Genomic DNA, 16,473 nt, shown 5'->3' on the forward strand with positions numbered 1-16,473 from the left:
AAGAAATCTTGAGAAAGAAAAATAGAGCTGGAAGAATCAGACTCCCTGAATTCAAACTATATTACAAAGCTACAGTCATCAAGACAGTATGGTACTGGAACAAAAACAGAAATATAGATCAATGGAACAGGATAGAAAGTCCAGAGATAAACCTACACACCTATGGTCACCTAATCTATGATAAAGGAGGCAAGATTATACAATCGAGAAAAGACAGTCTCTTCAATAAGGGGTGCTGGGAAAACTGGACAGCTACATGTAAAAGAATGAAATTAGAACACTCTCTAACAACATACACAAAAATATACTCAAAATGGGTTAAAAACCTAAATGTAAGGCCAGATACTATAAAACTCTTAGAGGAAAACACAGACAGAACACTCTCTGACATGTATCGCAGCAAGACTTTTTTTTTTTTTTTTTTTTTTTTTTTGCGGTACGCGGGCCTCTCACTGTTGTGGCCTCTCCCATTGCGGAGCACGGGCTCTGGACACGCAGGCTTAGCGGCCACGGCTCATGGGCCCAGCCGCTCTGCGGCATGTGGGATCTTCCCGGACCGGGGCACGAACCTGCATCCCCTGCATCGGCAGGTGGACTCTCAACCACTGCGCCACCAGGGAAGCCCACAGCAAGACTTTTTGATCCATCTCCTAGAGTAATGAAAACAAAAACAAAAATAAACAGGTGGGACCTAACTTAAAAGCTTTAGCACAGCAAAGGAAACCATAAACAAAACAAAAAGACAACCCACACAATGGGAGAATATATTTGCAAATGAAGTGACTAACAAGGGATTAATCTCCAAAATATACAAACAGCTCATGCAGCTCAGTATCAAAAGAACAACCAAATCAAAAATGGGTAGAAGATCTAAATAGACATTTTTCCAAAGAAGACATACTGATGGACAAAAAGCACATGAAAGGATGCTCAACATCACTAATTATTAGAAAAATGCAAGTGAAAACTACAGTGAGGTATCTTCTCACATCAGTCAGAATGGCCATCATCAAAACATCTACAAACAATAAATGCTGGATAGGGTGTGGAGAAAATGGAACCCTCTTGCACTGTTGGTGGGAATGTAAATTGATAAAGCCACTGTGGAGAACAGTATGGAGGTTCCTTAAAAAGCTAAACATAGAACTACCACATGAACCAGCAATCCCACTACTGGGCATATACCCTGAGAAACCCATAATTCTAAAAGATACATGTACCCCAATGTTAATTGCAGCACTGTTTACAATAGCCAGGACATGGAAGCAACCTAAATGTCCATCGACAGATGAATGGTTAAAGAAGATGTGGTACATATATACAATGGAATATTGCTCAGCCATAGAAAGGAACAAAATTGGGTCATATTTAGTGATGTGGATGAACCTAGAGTCTTTCATACAGAGTGAAGTTAAGTCAGAAAGAGAAAAACAAATATCATATGATACCGCTTGCCTGTGGAATCTAAAAAAAATGGTACAGATGAACTTACTTAAAAAACAGAAGTAGAGTCACAGATGTAGAAAACAAACTTATGGTTACTGGGGGGAACGGCAGGGGTAGGGATAAATTGGGAGACTGGGATTGACATATACACGCTACCTTGTATCACATAGGTAATTAATAAGGACCTATTGTATAGCACAGGGAGCTCTACTCAACACTGTTATAACCTATATGGGAAAAAGATCTAAAAAAGAGTGAATATATGTATATGTATAACTGATTTGCTTTGCTATACATCTGAAACTAAGACAACATTGTAAATCAACTATATGCCAATAAAAATTAAATAAAAAAGAATGAACACTGAGAAAGAGCAACTCTCCTTAAATTTTCTTGGCAAAATTAGGTCAGTAATAAAGGAAATATTCCTAGATAGACAGGAATCTTTAAGTGAAATCATAGAAGCATCTTCTTGAAGAGGCCTTTAATTTTAATCTGTTTGAGATTATTTGAATAAAGTCTGTCCAAGTGTGGTGAAAAAAAAAAGAAAAAAGGTCTGAAAGTGCATTAAGAAATGTAAAGAACTAAGGGAACTGTATGAGGTTTTCATATTCATTTCTATGTTGTTTGAGTTTTTGCAGGAGTATGTAGTTCTCTAGTTAATAAAACCATATGAGAACTGTAGCTGAGGAGTAAGAAAAAGGTATTAATAATATTTGACAAACTCTGGAAAAGATTATGGTGCAGATTTTATGTTCCAGGGGATAGTAAAGAATAGACTGAAGAGCCATCTTTTATGTGGTATAGCTTATATATTGGCCAAAAGCCATAGGGTACTTACAGCTCCATAACTCTTGTTTTATGCAGTACATAGCAAATGCTTGATTCGTAAATGAGGCATTTTTAGGAACCAGGTCTTCTCTGAACTGTACCCCTGACTGGTAAAACATCTTAGGTCAATTCAGTTGTACTTGTTTGAATTGAATATAATTTAGACTTCAAAATTTAAATTTATCAACAGAGCTATAATTGAAAGTCTTTAGAGACTATAGGAGGGAGTTGACTGTTGTTAAGACTCATGGGATTTTATAGCTTCATATAAATTATTAACAGAGGTCAAGCAAATTGAGGTAAAGACATTGAAATAACTATAATTTAGGTTTTGCTATAATATTTATCCCAAAATGTTTTTTGTTGTTAAATATGATAATGATATCAAAAACTTGAGTTGAGTATATTAACCATATCTAAAATACATGTGTGAAATGGCTAACCACTCTTAGATTTTCCTTCCAGACTCTATACCATTTTATCCTATTATTGATTAAAGATTAAGCTAATGATTTTTACTGAAAACTCATCTTTGAAAGTGACTCAATAAAATATTTCAGTGTAGTCAATACTTCTGATAAATTTTGATTTGAGTATGATGCTGCTCTTTGCACTTTCCCAGTTTTTATCAAATTTTAAAATATCTGTGGACAGCTTTACCAAGCATATATAACTTACTAAATGAGGCTTCTCTAAAAAAATAGTGTTTACCCCAGAAATAATTTTGTCCGCTTTCAGGAAGCACTCAGGAGAGATTACTTGCTGTGTGTTGGTACTGTATAAATTCAACTCAGACATATAATTGAAACAAAAGATGTTACCACTTTTAGGTTTTAAATGACAGAAAGAGATTCTGTTGTTTCATAACATAATTTAAATTGATCTTTTAATATCATGGTGAGTTTGATTCCTCTAGTCTGATGTGGCACTGCCCTAGATGAAATATCTTTTACTCACTATTGGAAACAAACTATTTTGCTCTGTGAGTTTAGTTGAATGTTTTTTAAACTAAAGTTTAGTTTTCTCAGGCACACTCAGCTCAACTAGGAACTCCTGTAACACAGAGGGAAGTGATAATATCATCTTTTCTATTGAACTGAAGCCACTGTAGAAAAATGAATACATTCAATGGAATATGCTTTGAAAACTCATATTTTACCTTAAAACTTTTCTTTCAACCACAAAAAAGTAAAAAAATATGCACTAAAAATAATAAAGACCTAGGTTTGACCTAAGCTTTCATTTAGATATTTGTTAATTATGAATGAAGAAAACAGAAATTTATTGAAATTAAGGTTCAGGACTTCCCTGGTGGCGCAGTGGTTAAGAATCTGCCTGCGAACGCAGGGGGCACGGGTTTGAGCCCTGGTCTGGGAAGATCCCATAGGCTGCGGAGCAACTAAGTCTGTGCGCCATCACTACTGAGCCTACGCTCTAGAGCCCGCAAGTCACAACTACTGAGCCCGTATGCCACAACTACTGAAGCCCGTGCGCCTAGAGCCGGTGCTCTGCAACAAGAGAAGCCACTGCAGTGAGAAGCCTGCACACTGCAAGGAAGAGTAGCCCCCGCTTGCCGCTACTAGGGAAAGCCCACGCACAGCAATGAAGACCCAACACAGCCAAAAATAAATTTAAAAAATTAAAAAGCTTATTAAAAAAAATAAATTAAGGTGCAGCTGTTAGAAGTCTACTCAAAGTGCTGCTCTTGATATGGAAATAATTAATGTCCATAGCAAAACACTTGTTTTTTTTTGGTTTTTTTTGTTTTTTTTTTGCGGTAGGCGGGCCTCTCACCGTTGTGGCCTCTCCCGTTGCAGAGCACAGGCTGCGGACGCGCAGGCTCAGCGGCCATGGCTCATGGGCCCAGCCGCTCCGCGGCATGTGGGATCTTCCCGGACCAGGGCACAAACCCGTGTCCCCTGCATCGGCAGGCGGACTCTCAACCACTGCGCCACCAGGGAAGCCCCAACACTTGTAGTTTTAATATCTAAACTTCAAATAATAAGAATAAAGATAATAATAATTACTACTACTAAACCAACTACAATAATAGCATACTTCTTTAAGCCAGAGTCCCAGTATGTAATCTCAAAAATAACTCAAAAATGAAGAAACATTTGCTAATCAAAAATTTAACTTAATGTAGTAAGATTCACGTTGTTCACTGCACCACTGATCCAGAAATTATTCATGGTTTAGAATTACTAAGACCAGCATATCTTTAAGCATCATAACCCTTATTCTTCATTTCCCATTCCATATGAATGTTTGACACTGCCCATGATAACTGCATGGGGCAAAAGGCATTGCACAAACAAATGTGAAAAGGATATGTTTCTGTTTTTAATTTATTATTACAGTCTGAGTGGATACATGGACATTTTCTGTTCTCTGTATACATATTGGTAATAGCCAATTATATTACCATAACACTTTGAAGAGATAAAGGATTCCCTAGTCAAAGGAATCAAATATACTTGTAAGAAAATTATATTTATATATTTGGGGCACAAACTCTTCTAGATATAAAAACTGAATATGTAACATTATATATCAATATAAATTATATTTCATATCTCAAGAGTGTCAAAAATGCTATCAGTAAATATTTCTGAATCTTTTGGGGATCTTGCAAAAACTATTTACATCATTTTTATTTTATATTATACAGTTATTCTCTTTTGTACTAATAAGTTGGTTCAACAGTCCTGTCATTCCACCAGAAGGACAAAAGAGAGGATGATTTATTTAGTAAAAGTTAAAAAGAAATTATTGAGCTCACTTTTCACTCTTTTTATGCTTAAATTATTTCTTTGAAATAGAGAAAAGTTGGATGATTTAATGAGAATAAAATAAGTGTGATTATTTCTGTTTAGTCTTGAAATTTCAGTCCCTGCGTTGTTAGAAGAAAAGTTTATCTTGATTTCAATATAAAATGGTAAAAGAGAAATAGAAAAACACTTAAAGTGAGTAGTCTTCTTAAGTGTTCAAGCATATAGTTGAATTTTCTTGTAATATCACCTAAGAAAGATAGGCGGGAAATTTCAACACTGTTTTAAGGTCTGAAAAATGTGGTTAATAACAAAAGTGCTAACCTACTCTTAAACTATGCAGTAAAAGCTTACATGGAAACATAGCTGAAGTAGGGATAGAGGGCTTCTTTTTGTTGTTGGTATATTTTCTAGAATGCCAGATATTTGTAATGAGTTGCTCATATAAAAAATAGACTTTCTTCAGAACAGTGCCATTTATTTTTAGCTACTTAGTTTTATTTTAGGCATAAGATCTTCATTGCTGGTTTGCTTATCCCTCTTCTTGGCCTCCTTCCTTCCGAGTCTGCTCTGGAGGGAAAATGACCCGTCTGATGAGTAAGAAGATAGGCATTAATTGGCCCCATTTAATGTTGGGTGAGATTACTGTGTCTTAAATGACAGACCCAAGTTCAAACCCATAAGGGAATGTTTCTTTTCTTTTTGGAGTGAGTACACAGGGATCCTTGTGCCTAATCCACATTCTCCAGTACAGCTTTTATTTAAGCCATTTGTATTGTCCGCTAAGGTGGGGGGCTTGGTGTTAGGGATGTCTTAACATATATTATCGATGAACTACTTCCGAGTAGGCACTTTCTTCTCACGTTTTCAGTGAGATGGTGAATGATGAGATTCAGGCACCAAAAGCCCACCAGAAACATTTTAAATGACTCACAAATGTAAGTGCACCTGTTCCCCAAGCTCTTAGAGTTAAGGCGCATTTTTGAGGGGTGTCATGTACAGTGTCAGAAATGGAGAGAGAACCCTTTGTATTCTCTATCCTTCAAATACATTATAGATGACATTAGACATACAAATTAAGAGTGAGCCCCCCCTTTTTTTTAATAAGACTAATACTGCTAACAATATATAGCCATTTAAGACATCTTTAATATCAAAAAATAGCTGGGCAAACATTTGAGAAAATTAGCAAGGCACAGCTAGAAATAAGGTCAGCACATTCAAAGATTATTGTATTCCATTAAGACTTAAAAGGTACATTGAAATTCTTTGAATGGAAATAATACTGTGAAATTAAGTTATTATGAGCTATTACCATGTAATATATTACATAATAATACATAATAATATATAGTTATTACCACTATATATAAATATGTATGCATATACATGAAATCTTGTTGGTTTATAAAGACACATATTAATAAAAAATAATTTTTTCTTGACACTGTATTCTGGGAGAAATTAATTCATAGCTTGTGTGCAAAAATTAATATGATAAGTGGTTTTTCCAACTTTGCACAAACTTTTAGAAGAAGCCTAATTCAAGCTTGTTTATTTATAATTGAATGAAGGATATTGGGACTTCTGTCTATAGTTTAAGTATTTCACTCAATAACTCTTCACTGAGTAAGAGACCTTGTGCTGGCGATAGAATAGAGAAGAAAATTGATCCAGTTTGTGTCTTCATGATATGTTAGTGAATGAAAACAAAGCCTAGAAAAGTGCCACAGGACAAGTATTAAAGTCATTTTTTTCCTAATGTAAAATTACAGCAGGAATTAATGAGGGGAATAATTCAGTGATGAAATCCGAGATTGAAAAAAATCCGAGTGGGGTGATGTTATCAAGATGGGGATATAGGTCATTCCTAACTTCAGCCTCCCTCACAAGAAAACCAGCTAGCAACTGTAGACAAGATACCGTAGTGAAAATCCCAGAACCCAGGGGTGAGGCTGACGCACCCCCTGTATCACAGAGACTGAGAAGGACCACATAGACGGGTAGGAGGAGTAGCTACACTCTGACTCATTGCCCCTTCCCCAGGCTGGCACAGTCCTCTCCAAGAGGACCTTTCTGGACCTACACTTTCTCCAGTGGGAAGGAGAGAGCCCAAGGTGGACCTCCAACTCCATCAGTGTTGTAGGCCACTTTCCAGGAAGCACACTAGGTTCTTACCCAACAGGGACCACTGGGGGAATGTGTGGGGCTCGAACAGTGGGAATCACGTAGAGACAGAGAAGGGGGCAGGGCTTACAGAAAGCAGCACTCAGATGTCAGCAGACCGAATATCTGCTCGTAGTGGCACTGAGCACAGATCCTAACCCGTAGCTCTGCCCATCTTCAAAGCCGAGCTAGTGGCCCCATCTGGCCAGGGAACTCAGTTGGCAGTTCTGTCTGATTTGGGTCACAGCACTGTGCTGGCCATGGAGCCCATTCTATACCCCTGCCTGGGCAGGGAAGCAAATTTGCAGCCCTGCCCAACTATTGAGTGTGGCCTCCAGTCCAGCTTGACCAGGAAGCCTGGCCAGAAAACCTGGGTAGCTGTGCAGCCCATCCTATAGCCTTCCTTGGCAAGCGAGCAAAGCCAGCAGCCTAGGCCAACTGTTAAGTATAACCTCTGACTCTGCAAAACCAGGGAGCCTGAACGGTGACATTGGGCAGCCTGGGAGCCTAGCCTATGATACCACCCAGCTGCTGCGTCCAGCCTTCAGCCCCAACCTGCAGCAGAGCCCAAACTATCTACGGCCCTGCCCAATTACTAAACACAGCCTGCAGCCTCATATATATGTATCTCATATATATATATATATGTGAGTGTGTGTGTGTGTGTGTGTATAGCAATAACGTCCCTATAGTAATAACAGGAACGTTATTGTCATAATAAAGAAGGAAATCCTGCCATTTGCAACAACATGGATGAATCTTGAGAGTATTTTGTTAAGTGAAATAAGTCAGAGAAAGACAAATATTGTGACTTGTTTATGTGTGGAACCTAAAAACAAACTCAGAAATGGAAGAGATTGTTGGTGGTCATGGGCAGAGGGTAGGCAAGGTGGAATGGGGAAAATGGGTGAACGTGGTCACAGGATACAAACTCCCATTTATAAAATAGGTAAATTCTAGAGATGTAATTTATAACATGGTGACTATAGTTAACAATACTGTATTGTATATTTGAAAGTTGCTGAGAGAGTAGAGCTTAAAAGTTCTCACCACACACACACAAAATTGTAACTATGTGAGGTGATGGATGTGTTAACCTTACTGTGTAATCAATTTGCAATATATTAAATCATTACATTATACACCTTAAACTTACATGATGTTATATGCCAATTATAGCTGAATAAAACTGGAAAAAATGAAGCTTGTGTTTTACTGCAAAAAAAAATGAAGTCCTACAAGTTAGCGAAAAGAACTAAGCAGGGAGTTGTTTGAGATACTTTGTAAAAGTGAAATAGTTAATCCCATTTTACTTAAAATTGTAAGTCATGCCCTGTGAGATTTAAAGAGAGGTACATTTTAAACATATGTGAGCTTCTTTAAGAAGAGTGATTTCTTAAACAGGATCCCTAAGAGGGACTTGCATTTGCTTATCTCTTGGAAACAGACACTAATCTATGAATTTAAAGCAATTATTTCTCCAAGAATGTTGTCAAAATCAGCAGCATTCTAACTTGTCATTTTCTGCTGGGGAAGTAGGTGGTTAAAGACAACAGAACTCTGAAGTGGTAGGTGTCATGTTCTATGATGTTCTTCCTACAGAAATCACAGGCACCTGAAAGTTTAAAACGTTCACTTCCTAAATGGTAGTCTCTTGTACTGCCCACAAGTCTATGGTACCAGAAAAACATGGGAGCATAAATTTATATTATTGTCTAGTTATGCAAATAGCTTTCAGAAAAATGAAGTCTAGGTATTCCAGTACAATTTTGGTGCTACTGCGTAAACTTAAGCAATGGGTTTTATCTCTTTGAATCAATTTTCCCTTCAGACTACATTGAGAAACTTGACTATATCACCTCCTAGGTCACTTTATATTTAGACTATTGTTATTGTTCTGTGACTCTGCAAATAGTAATAAAATTATTCTTACTTCTTCCTCTCAAAGCTATATTGATCCAAAGCATATTGTTTAGTGATACACTATCCTCCTTTGAGCTTGACAGGGAGTTAAATGTAAGAATGTTTCTCGATTAAAAAAATGGGTTTGTGTATGCCTGACAGCAGGAAAGAAAGAAACAATTGAAGAAATTTGGATAAAAGGAAACAAAAATAGGAAAATAACAAAGCCAGCAGTAAAGTTAGTAGAAATTAATGTCATACAGTCATATATTGTCACAGGTGGGAGCAAATTTGGCTCTAATCTTTCTAGCAGCCAGAGAAGATAGAGAAAAACAATAATTTAAAAGATTTATTGAATAAAAAAAGTATGACTTTTCCTGAGAAAAATTTTTTTTCCTTTTCTCAAAGGGAACAGTGCTTAGTGTGGTAGATAACATCTTCAATATCTCAAAATTCTATAACGGCTGAGTCTTATAATATTTTCAATAGCTTGAGAGTGAACGTCAAAGCACACATTCAGAGTAACTTTAATGCCACCGAGCTAGGCAGGATTTCTAAACATTGGCTGTGATGACATTTTGGGCTGGATGATTTTTTTGTTCTGAGGGGTTTTCCTATGCATTGTAGGATGTTTGGCATCACCCCTGACCCCTCTCCACTAAATGCCAATAGCAACCCTCCCTCTACTCTAGTTGTGACCACCAAATGCCCCCTGGGGGAGCAAAATCACCCACAGCTGAGAACCACTGAGCAGCAGTAACTAATTACCAGTTATTCAGCTACAGTGGTGGAAAGTGCTGTAATAGACAGGTTTGGGGCTTAAGAAATGCTTCCTGGAGAAAGTAAGACCTAATAGGAAACCTAAAGGTTAAGGCATGTTTAGCCTTAACCTATCTGAAACACACAATGTGGGGTGAGGAGTATTTCAAATAGCGGGATAGTGTGTGTGCTGGCCATGAAGTGGTAAGGCGGGCATAACATGTCATTGAATCCATACCAGTGGCCAAGATGACAAAATCAACTTCTTGTCATCGTCCAACCAAGAAATGTTGACTGAGTAGTGCTCTTCTGGCACCCTGGGAAAGTGAGCTCTGGATTTTTCAACTCGTAGCTTGCAACCTGGTAAGGAAAGCTGAAATAACAGACAAAACAAAACTGGGTAATAATTAAAGCTGCTTTGGGAAGTTCTTACTCTAAGTGAAACAGGATAACAGAAAAGAAAGAAGCTAGTATGAGCTGGAGAAATTCCAAAGAGCTGTGAGGGGAATTGCCACTTGAAGGAGGGGTCTAATTGTGAGAACTAGATAGTGGAATAAGGCACTTATTAGGAAGGGAATAGCATAAAAATGGCTGGAGATGGAAATGAATTTGCATACTAGTCAAGGGCATAATGAGTTTCACGGTCCTTGGTCAGGGATTCAGGAAATTTTGGACTCCCGAAGCCAGCCCTACGTTTTCCAGGGCTAGGAGAATCAGGCCTGGTTTGCTTCATTATTTTAGGAGCAAGTTAAAACTGACATGACGGTTAACAGTGAATGGGAAAAAGGAACCTGAAAATAGCTGCTAAGATAGAGGTAGAATCCCTGCAAAACTGTCTTGGTGATTTTGATAGGTTACTGTGCTGAATTAACGTATAAAAGATTTTTACTTTTGGGGGCCATGATCCTAACACTAAAATAGCCTCAGAAGTTTGGGGTCCAGAGCAATTGCCACAATTATTTTTCTTCTCTCCTTGAGATTAAACTAAAGAGGATTGACCCTTATCGGAGAAGAGATTAGAAGCTGACATCACACAGGTAAACTTTCACAAGCTGTCAAACCTCCCATCTATTCTAAGTGCCCATTCATCTTTCCCAAAAACCATTTACTCTCTCCTAAGAGGCCTACTTCCCACTCCCCTTTTCCTATTGAGATGGTTTTTATTCCTGAATTCTAAGCTACCTTGAGGAGTTACTTATTTTTCCTGGGTATCTCTCATGTATACATGAGGTATACATGCTAATAAACTTCTGTTTTTCTCTTGCAAATCTGCCTTTTATTACAAGGATCTCAGCTATAACTCAAAAGGGTAGAAAAGTTATTATTCCTCCCCTACAAAGAAATAGGTGATGGAAGTACCAGCGGGGAGGTGAGTTTTGGAAGTGATTTGATGGACAAGAAGAAGAAATTTATGTTTTCTAGCTGAACTGATGAATATAATGTTATGATGAGGTAAGCTTTGCAGTGATGCTCAGGAAGAGAGGGGGAATGGGGACAGGACAACCTGCAAGTAGGTGCTTGAAATAGTAAGTTGTGGATTTGTGGACGTCAGGATCACTGGAAGAGCTGGGAATGAGTTGCAACAGTTTGAATTGCTGCATCAATACAAATACCTTCCTACTCTACATTTCCTGGTCTGATTTCTTAAATTCCATTTTTGTTTAATCAGTGGTTTGCTAGATACAGTTTCTTTATGTTGTACCTTTTCTTCCAACTCACTGTATCTTAATCAAAGCTAATCGGATTCTTTTGGTTTGTAAGTGATAGAAACCAGTTCTGGCTGGCTTGCTCAGGAAAAGGATATCCAAAGACTTTATTGAATAGTCAAGCCTCAAGAAGTAGGAAACCAGGGCAGCTCTGGGATGCTAGTCAATTTTCTAGCATGCTTCTATTCCAAACACTTAGCTGTCAAGAATCTCCTTTTTCTGTATAACAGATCCCCAAATTCAGGGAGAGAGAATCTTACCAACCCAGTGCAGTTCATGCAACTACATTACAGTATTGACATGTGACGGCTGAATGTCTGTACCCTGTTGGGAAGGGAAAGAAATTCTCAGAGAAGGAATGATTTTGAGCTGTGAAATTGAGGGTCACATCCTAGAGATGATGGGGTGGTAAGCGGGGAGAAAAAACACCACAGCAGCCTGCTCCAGATATATATTCCATCTGGGCTTAAGATAGCAGCATGGAAGAAAGAATACAGAAGTGCCAAAGAGCACATACCAGCTACATTTAAAGATTTCCCAAAAGCTATCATATATTTCTGCTTACATATCACACTGTGATATCTACAAGGGGGGCTGGTAAATGAAGGCTTTATTCCAGGCTGCAGTCTGCCCAGCTAAAAACTAGAATTCATTACCAAGGAAGAAGTGTAGAATGGATATTGAGATAAACAGCTAATGGCTTTTTGCCACACTTGGAGAAGTGTATTTCACACGTACATGCATAGATACATAAATACTCATGTGGGTATGCGTATGTATTTATGTAGGTGTGTATATATGTATGTGCATACACACACACACACACACACACACACACACACACACACATGTAATCTTTAACATTTTACCTGGTGTTTCCAGGAAACATAAACACTGAAAAAAGTTACTTCGTGATTTGTAATTAAATCAGTATTTACCCATGTTCCTGTAAATTGTAGTCTGGAATGATGCTTCATAAAAACAGGTGACTTATGATTAACTATTCTTAGGAAATGCTTTACGCCAGCGGTCCCCAACCTTTTCGGCACCAGGGACCTGTTTTCATGGGAGACAGTTTTTCCACGGGGGGTGGAGTTTTGGGGATGTTTCGGGCGATGATGTGAGCGATGGGGAGCGGCAGATGAAGCTTCGCTTGCTCGCCCGCCTGCTGTTAGCCGGGTTCCTAACAGGCCGCGGACCACTACCAGTCCACAGCCCAGGGGTTGGGGACCCCTGCTTTATGCAGTGCTGGTAGATGCAGATTCATGATGCATGTCAGCATGTTAAAAGTCATAGAAAGGTCCTCCAGTAAACAAGCTTATTAATGTTAATCCAGAGTGCTCTGAACTTAAAGGAAACACATTTTTCTTTTTGTAAATTTCTATCAGTAGGACATGTTTACATTTTGAGAAAACTTGAGCTAGCACAACCATACTAGAAATTAAAGAACAGAAGATTAAATTAATAAATTAAGAAAACCCATAGATAGTAGCCATGTTTTTGGGTTTAATTTAATGAATAATATTGATCTAGTATTTTGTTGAAAGTACAGAGAATTATAAAACAGAAAATAACTGCTTTAGGTTTTTATCAAATTTTAAATTTTATTTTAAAAAATTAATAATTTTGGAATGAATACTTAAAAATAATTTATTTTCCAATTATTTCAAAATTAAGTTTTAAAATATCAAATCTGCACTTTTATTTACAGTGAGTTGGAATATTCAGACATAGTTTTCTATGACCTATACAAATTATCTGAAAAATAGTTGTAATGGTGTTTATAGAGACAGCTCTACGAATTCAAAGACTGTCACTTTTATGCACCATCCTTTGTGCAAATCATTTGTCTTTAGTGGTACTTCATCATTTTAAATGTAAAAGTCTCATTGAGGAAGTTGTCCTTTAATTTTCTTTAACAAGATGGAAGCGTCACTAAGTTTGATAGGTCTTAAATGTCCCTGTACCTCACACCTTTGCAACTGACAAGGGAAACTAGTTTAACTGTCTGAAAATTCCAAAGGCAGTATCCCGTTAAATGTATGCTCTGTAATTGCTTGTGGCAAATTATCCTATTGATAGAGAAATATGTACTCAAGTTCCATGTGGATATTATTTCTTTGAACATCAGAAATGATTTTAAGTGAACGTCTTCAAAGTGATCTTTTGAAATGAGTTAGCTGTCTTTAGTTTGTAAATTATACAATATGTACTATTTTCAAACAGTGACCATTAGAAATCAAAGAATTTGTATATTAGAAGGATGACTTTCAAAGCTCACTACTTGAAAACTCACCTAGAAATTAGTTTTATTTTATCTTCCCAGATGCAGAGGTTTTAAGACTCATGATGCTATTGAAATTGTTTCAGTTTTTCAAATCAGCTTTTCATTTTCTTTAACTCCTGTAGCAGACTTGAGAACAGACTTTACTAAAGCTTGAAATTTCCCCCCAAATGCTTTGTTAATAAAGTCGTAGATTAAAATTTTGAGGAAACATTATATTTTTGGTTAAGTAAACATTTAAAAAACTTTTTTTGTTATAACTCCTATTTCCAGAAATGTCCATTGGCAAGCTCAGAGTAAGATATGTGTAAATTTTGTGTCTTATCTGAGAAGATTTTCTTGCTTCAGTACATGTAATTTTATAAGCACGGTCAAATCTTTTCCTTGATAATATTGAATTTTATAGTGTTTCAGAGACATCATTCAGGAATTCATTGATAGTGTATAAGAAGTGTTGCTAACTTGAAGTTGAGTCTAATATTTGAGTTTGGGATAGATCACTTGATCTCTTTGATCGTCCGCTTGTTTATCTTTAAAGTTAGATTATTCATCTCTGAAGCCCTTTCTAGGTCTCAGATTTCTTTAGGTCTAAAAACTATGACTCTTCATACTGTTAATTTGGCCAAAGATTAGAAAGATGATCATTTAGTCTTGGATATCCAATGGAAAACCCTTTTCTAAATAAATACTCAGTATTAACTGATTTTGATCTATAAGCATAATGCCACAATGTATAGCATATTTTTGAATAATTGAGGCTTCTGTATTTGTTGTTTTAAGTGCTGGTTTTATTGTAGCTTTTTTATTATACATTATATTAGAAGTGAGTTCCTAATAGTACAAATTCAAATTAAAAGTGAGTAGACCTACACATGGTTGTAAAATAAGCAAAATACATCTTTTGTCAATGAAAAAATTAATCTAAGAAAGAAATGGAAATTTTTCTTTCAGCCGAATTGAGGATTATAACCCGGTAACAGTCTCTCAGCAAGCTCTGAGAACTGTTGCACACACTAGAGGTCAAAGCACAGTTATATAACTTTTTGGACAGAGGGCTGTACATTAAATGACGTAGATAGTTTACACAATTGAGATCTACGTGTACAAAGTGAGTAGTGAGTCATGGGTCATCATGACTCCTTCCAAGATTAAGAAGGAAGTTTACCTCCTAAGGAGTTATCTTGGTGGTGCTAGGAGAATGTTGCTCTTTATGGCTGAGCAGGTATTTCTGCTGATGGGGGAGGTCTGATCGATGCATAATGCAGATACACATTGAAAGTAGAGGGGAGGGCTTCCCTGGTGGCGCAGTGGTTGAGAGGCCGCCTGCCGATGCAGGGGAAACGGGTTCGTGCCCCGGTCCGGGAGGATCCCACGTGCCGCGGAGGCCTGTGCATCTGGAGCCTGTGCTCCGCAACGGGAGAGGCCACAACAGTGAGAGGCCTGCGTACCGTCAAAAAAAAAAAAAAGAAAGTAGAGGGGAGAGAGGAGGCCAAAGGGCAGAGAAAAATTTTTATATTTAAATTTTCCTTGACTTGGCTTAGAATACAAATTTTTATTTCATCACCTTGGTATTCCTTCTACTGACCTTTAGTGTTTTCCCACTTCCCGTTCAACTTAAGGACTCTAATTTCCCTTATCAAAGTCAGCTCTCAGACAAATACCAGCTGTACCTGACTGACAAGAGTTTGAAGTATTTCCTTTTTGGAAATTAAGAAGATGAATTTGATGTAGATTTTCAGATAGTAGTTAATGGATGGGAATGACATGTTTGGGGCAGTATAGTTTCTTTCCTTTTATTGAATAAACAAATTGCATATTACTACTTACAATGTGCATACCGTTGTGAAAATGCTGGAGATAATCACTAAATGAGACACATCTACTCCTTGCCCCCAAAGAGCCTCACAAACCTTGTACTCTAATAAAGGAGGCAGTTAACTAAGTCATGATCACAAAGCATGAATGACTTCTATGATAAGTCTATGACTTCTATGATGACCTGATACATGAACACACAATGGTACTTAACATACCTGTTTCTGGTAACTAATGTTTTGTGTAACAAGAGCAGTCGCAAGGCTATCCTCTCACTTCTCTTTAATTGTTAAAAATAAAACAACAGCAAAGAAGACTTTTGTCAGGAAAATACCCATAATTTGACCATTCTACATCAACAACCTTTCGTGTGTATGCATTCTTTTATGGTAGCTATACATGGTCATATATATTTTATAAGTTATTAACATAGCATAATTGGGGAGTTTGTATGCTACTGCTGTTACCAGATGTTTTGTAAATTTGCAATAATGTCTTTACAGTTATTTCTTTTAAAGTAGACATAGTATCACTTTATAAGATGCCATAATCTACTCGAATAATTCTGTGTTGTTAAATATTTACACTTTTCAAATAATAATATTGCCCAGCACAAAACATCATCATGGATAGAGCTTTATTTTTCTGTTGAATTATTTCCTAGGAGTAAATTATAGGATCCTAGAGTATGAACATTTTAATATCTCCTGTTATATAGTCTCCATTGTTTTCCACAGATGCAATAACAGTATCCTGTGCCATCATAATTACATATTTATCTTATTTCAAATAA

The sequence above is a fragment of the Orcinus orca genome, chromosome 6 (assembly GCF_937001465.1).
Source record: "Orcinus orca chromosome 6, mOrcOrc1.1, whole genome shotgun sequence".
Lineage (NCBI taxonomy): Eukaryota > Metazoa > Chordata > Mammalia > Artiodactyla > Delphinidae > Orcinus > Orcinus orca.